We start from the raw sequence: 6,000 nt of genomic DNA on the forward strand, positions 1-6,000 counted from the left end.
CTCATGCTTTATCCGCTTGATACCAGTAGAGCAGTGAGTGTGCTGCCTGCTTGGGAGAAAGGGATGATCCCAGAACAGACATCCCAGCTAAAAAAACACCCCTGCCATCTGAGCTAGCCTTGGCTCATTTCCTCCAGAGGCCCCACCAGATGAGGATTTTAGATGCCCAAAGTAATATGACTGCTGCGTAGTCTTGCACTAGTTGTTTCACCTCCTTTTCCTCCTCTGTGAAAGGGGACCTCATGGGATCCCATGGAGAGTAAATAGGATCATGTGAGCACAACATGTAGCCCAGTCCCAGATGCAGAGAAAATGCTCAAGAAATGATGGGAATTCATGTTTCACCTTGAAACTTGACAGCTTTCCGGAGATGACTGCTGGGCTCCACTTAGGATATACTTTTTTTTCTTTTTTTCTTTTCGTTTTTATGGCCACACCTGTGGCATATGGAACTTCCTGGGCTAGGGGTTGTATCAGGGCTGCAGCTTTCAGCCTAGCCACAGCTTGGGGCAATGCCAGATCCTTAATTTGCTGAGCAAGGCTATGGATCGAACCTGCATCCTCATAGACACTACGTTGGGGTCTTAACCCACTGAGCTACAGTAGGAACTCCCAGCATATACACTGCAGGAAATGTTGCAGTTTTAGTGAATCTGGTGTTGTATGTGTGTGTAAGGAATAATCATAAATTGAATCAGGGAGCATGAGGGTCAGAGGGCAGAACAAAGTCATCCTGTCCCAGCATCGTATTCTCCGAAATGGTAAAGACAGCGTTGGGAAGGATCAGCTTAGGAATCCATCTGAAATGAAGCTTTGAGAATAAAGGGAGAATTGGCTTCCAACTGAAGTGCAGACTCCTTCTCAGTTATGCCAGTTGTATGCGGGACCTTCTTGACATGTAAAGTTATGCTAATTTTTCAGGCTAAGTATACCCTGATGGCCCAGAGGCATGAGTAGTGGGAACAGTGAGGAGAGGGGACTTGGGTGGGGCTGGGAAATTGTGGGCCCCTGAACACACACTACCAGACCCAGCGCCTGAGTTCCAGTTCTGTAGCACAAACTGAAAGTCACTGTGCTTAACTGTAACCAAGATTCAAGACTCAGGTGTTCCAAAATGAAGGCTTTTGGGTGGTGCTGAGGTGATGCGATGCGGGCCAAGTATGAAGTTTATAGAATACTTGCTGAAAGACTATTCTGAGTCTATCATTTATACTATCTGTAGATGTCTGGTGCAGCTATGGTAAAATGTTAAGTGGAAAAGAAGGTGACCATTGAAGTGACATCGACATAGAAAAACAACAGTGGAAAGAAAAATAAGTAGTGTCAGGTGGAGGCTCTGGGCTGCATCAGTGGCACGTAATGTGCTTTGGCCCCTGCTTTCTGCAAGTATTCAGACAAAACAAAAATATGCGTATGTGGGAGTTTCCTTTGTGGCTCAGTGGTTAACGAATCCGACTAGGAACCATGAGGTTGCGGGTTCGATCCCTGGCCTTGCTCAGTGGGTTAAGAATTTGGTGTTGCCGTGAGCTGTGGTATACCTCACAGATGCGGCTGGGATCCCACATTGCTGTGGCTGTGGTGTAGGCCAGCGGCTACAGCTCCGATTGAACCCCTAGCCTGGGAACCTCCGTATACTGTGGCAGTAGCCGGGGAAATGGCAAAAAGACCAAAAAAAAAAAAAAAAAAAAATAAGGGCAGGTGATAGTCAATCCTTTTCCAAATGCTAAAGCATTTAAAATAATAAATTCTTCTGTGGCCTTACCCATGGTTCTTTACATATCTAAAACACATCCCATATTCAGTACACATTCTTCTTTATAAACACATGTGGCAAATGTAGCATTTTGCCTTTAACGCTATATCTCAAATATTTCCCTGTTTTTTCTTTTTCTATATGAAAAACCTTCATTGAAAATTACCAGAAGGAAAAAAAGGACCAGAGAGAGGGTCTCCTTATTGAAAGTTGAGTGGCGACATCAACGCTGATGTTATTGAATGGCTAATAAAGAATGTCTTGATGGTGATACCTTGCAGATGTTGTACCATAACCACATACACTGGTAGCCTGCCTGTGGCTGGTAAGATAATGTCAAGACCCATCCTGTTTTCAGTGAGGCTGAGGCTGATTTGTTGATGAATATTTGCAGAAATCAAGTCTGGTGCCTTATTCCTAATCAAAAGATTTCTTAATATACAGGAATAACACATTTTAATAGGTAAAATATGTATTTTGGGTGTTTTAAATTTTTTTTGCTGTTTTGGGCCATACCTGCACATGTGGAAGTTCCTGGGCCAGGGATTAAACTTGTGCCACAGCAGTGACATGAGCCACATCAGTGACAACACCAGATCCTTAACTGCTGGGCCGTCAGGTAACTCCCAATAGAAGATATTTTTATTTTGATTTACAGAATTAAGTTTTTTGTGTCATGTCTCAGATTTCTTTTATATTTTTTTAAGACCCTACTTTTCCTTTGTGGGTCTTAAACTCATGCATTTAATCTTTGTATAATTTTAAAAAGTAACAAATTCCAACATATCAATTGTTATGTTCAACTAATTGTTAAAATTAGTCTAATTTTTCTTGTTTTGAATTAGGTAGTTGGCCTAAAGTGTTGGAATTACAAAAGGAAGACATGAGGGATTGTTGAATACATATGAAATGTTATCAGAAATAGTATCTTTCTCTTAGGAGTTATGGTCTAAAATTGCCTGAATACGCTTCTTTTAACCTGTACGATGAAATCATTGCTATCATTTTCCCTTTGTGTTTAGCTAGTTTGAATTAAAATAAACTCAACTATAAGGTGAGCTATTTTATTCAAGCAGGAAAATTCATCATAGAGCAGCATGTCAGTTATCTTCATTATTCAGTGTGTCACACAAGAAATACTCAATTGTGTGTAGTGCTAGTGCTGCTGGTTGAGGTGGAAACTGGCCATTTGTGTGGATCAAATCAACTCTAATCGTGCTTGTTTTAAGAATGGGCCACATGACAGAAATGCAGCTGGAGGCTCACTGTGAGGCTGGGGGCCCAAACTCAAGCTCCGCCAGGGTGAGTTTCTTACTTAGAAAAAGAGGGAGGAAAAGCCTCAGGGTCTGTCCTTGGACTAAATCCTCCAGATTTCATTTGTGTCCTCACAGTGAGAATGTCCTGTTGCAGGAGTGGATGGGAGTCTATACCATGAGCTGGATGTCAGTGTGTTACTTTAACCTAAGAAGAGCTCTCCCCTGATGCTGGGCTGGACCAGTGGGATGCGGCCCATCCTCCCAGGAGGGCCAGGCCCCTGGATGTGGGCTCTCAGAGCAGAGGCCAGAAGGAGTGCAGTGTGTGACCTGAATGTGCCCTGAGGTCAGATGTGAGAGCTAGAGCCTTGACCTCAGCAATGGAGCTGTGCTTCCCTCTGGGACTGGACAGATGGGGTCCGGGAGGGGGAACCCACTCTGGCCCCTGCTGGCTGGGGTGGGGGTGGGACATGTGCTCTTCCTGCTCACGTGCTGACCAGCCTCTGCTATTTAACCTCACACTCTCACCTGGTTGACTGTTCTCTATGAAGCCTGCTCAGGTTGACTCTGAGGTCATTTTGTCCCTGTAGGAGGACTTGTGTGATCTGTGCATGACATTCGATTGCACAGTTGAGCCCAGGGCCTCCGTGTCTCTGTTCTTGTGAGGAATAAGTCACATCACTGTGCCCACATCTGCAGTCTGTCCTTGTCACTGGGCTCAGGGGAAGGAGACTTGTGTCACCCCATCTATACTGAGAAATGAAACCAAAAAGTAGCCGCCTGAGTCAGTCACACATGATGGAAGAGCACAGGTGGCTGGTGGAAGGTCGGGATTATCTTAGTGCTACAAGGAGTCGTGTCTGCTGTTTCCCTCAGAACAGGGTCATGAGCGTGGATGAAGGTGCAGCATCTGAATGTCCTGCGTGTAAGGTTCCCACTCATGTGGGAACTAATTGGAGGGCCTTTGTGTGTGAACAGTGGGAGCCCTGACCCCCAGTCTAGGGTATGTGTGGTAGCTCTCACATGCGTTCTTCCATTAGCTGTGGCCCTTTGAACATGAGCAAGGTTGGTTGTGGTTTAACTGTTCTTATTTCCTTCTGACACCCCAGCTCCCCCTTCCACAGCACCAACCAGTGGTGGCCAGTTTGACTTTAAGTAGTTTTGCACAAATCAACCACATTTGACAGAACACATGAACAAAAGAAACCTGAGAAAATGAAGCACCTTCAGCCACAGCAGCGCCCTCCTGCCCTGTTCCCCACCCCACCTCTGCCTCTCCCCTCTCTGCACCTTCCAGGCCAGAGCAGCCCAGGGCGAGCTGGGGAAGGAAGTTGCTAAGAAGTTGGAAATCACAGGAGACCCTGCCTGGCAGGGCCCTGGCAGTGAAATCAGCTGCACAAAACTTTCAGGGATTTGCAAATTTCCCATCTTGCCTTCTGTGCTTTCCCAATGCAGAAATAGTTCCATATCACAGATGATGGCCAAATTTTAGATTTCATTTTTCTTGTATCATGCTGCTGTTATTTTGTTTCCTGAGAGGAAACTCTAGCTGGTTTGCCAAAGAAGCTGTTTGATAGACACTAGAGCTGATTATGAACAAAGAAACAAACAGCTTTCCTGATTTTAAATGAGACATTGTTTTACTTCAAAACATAAAAGATTTACCTTTGAAAGGATACAATATAGAAAATGGGAAAATATGAATACTTTTTTTTTTCTCCTTCTACCATGAACTGATCATTTTGTTTTATGCCCGAGCCTATTGAAATACACAGAAACACAAACAAATGAGGGTCCTCTCCTACCTACTGGAATTATTACTCAACTTAAAAAGTCATTAAGGGACATGAACAAACACTTCACCAGAAAGAAAAAGAAGTTGTAAATCTGGGATACACTCACAGAATAAGGCAGGATTTCCACAGTGCTGACAGCTAAGCAAGGAGCCATGGTGATTCCAGAGTGCAGACATGAGAAGGCAGACACACCCACCACTCCTTAAGAAAATTCTCACTGACTCCTTGGAGAAGGATTTTAAGAAAGAAGTAGTGCATGCTTTGTTTTTTTGTGGCTTGCTTTGTTTTTGTTTTCCCAGTAGACAGTGAGCCAAGGGAAAGCCATGTGGTACTAGGTCACAAAATATGGGCTGTGAGTTCAGAGAGACCTGGCTTTAAATGATGATTATTTATGAAATAATGAGCATGAACAGATGGCTTAACCTCTCCAATCTACAAACAGTGGAGTCTAATTATATCTTACTCCAAGGGGTCTTAGAAGATAATGGGATTCTCTGCTGAAAGGTAGAAACTGAGTCCTTCCATCCACATCTAACCTGTCTGTGGGGAAATGAGATTAGCTATGATCTGTGCTTCTCTCTGTGTGTGGAATCTGCTACTTTACAATAGAGCTGTCAAGAGTAGAAGCTAAGTTTGAGGATGTGTATGGACCAAGCATCATTAACTCATCTAATCCACATGGTCCAGGACACAGGACCCCCCACACAGGGCACCATGAATTCACCACACAGATAGCTGCCCGACGTACACAGATACTAACATAGACCCAGGGCTCAAACCCAGGCCCTTTGGGGTCTGAGTCTGAGAGTCTGTGTGCTTAAGCCTCCACCTAGTGCTCCTGTGGTGTACATGCTGTTTTCAGGAGCATCAGGAGTGAGCTTATGAGACACTAGTACAGATCGAAGCACACACAGTGTAAGTCACACTGGGTGTTACACTGTCACCATAGGAACATCCCAAACCAACGAGTCTGGTTCCAGTGATCTTTGGAAGAGAAAGAACCATGCACCTTCATTTGGCTGTAGCTCCCCTTGGAGCCAGTGCCCCAAAGAAAGCACCATACCCACCGTCTCAGGAAAAAGACTTAGAAACGTGGTGTGGACCATTATCACAACCGAGGCCAAATTTGATCCCTCGGTTGTCAAGCTCTTTCTACCTTGCTTAGATTTCATGAAATTAAAATACACACAGACAAAAG

This window comes from Sus scrofa, chromosome 9 (assembly GCF_054392235.1).
Source record: "Sus scrofa isolate SSC_HxYL_T2T_F1_AM1 chromosome 9, Sscrofa_HxYL_maternal_Yorkshire_Landrace_v2.0, whole genome shotgun sequence".
Classification (NCBI taxonomy): Eukaryota; Metazoa; Chordata; class Mammalia; order Artiodactyla; family Suidae; genus Sus; species Sus scrofa.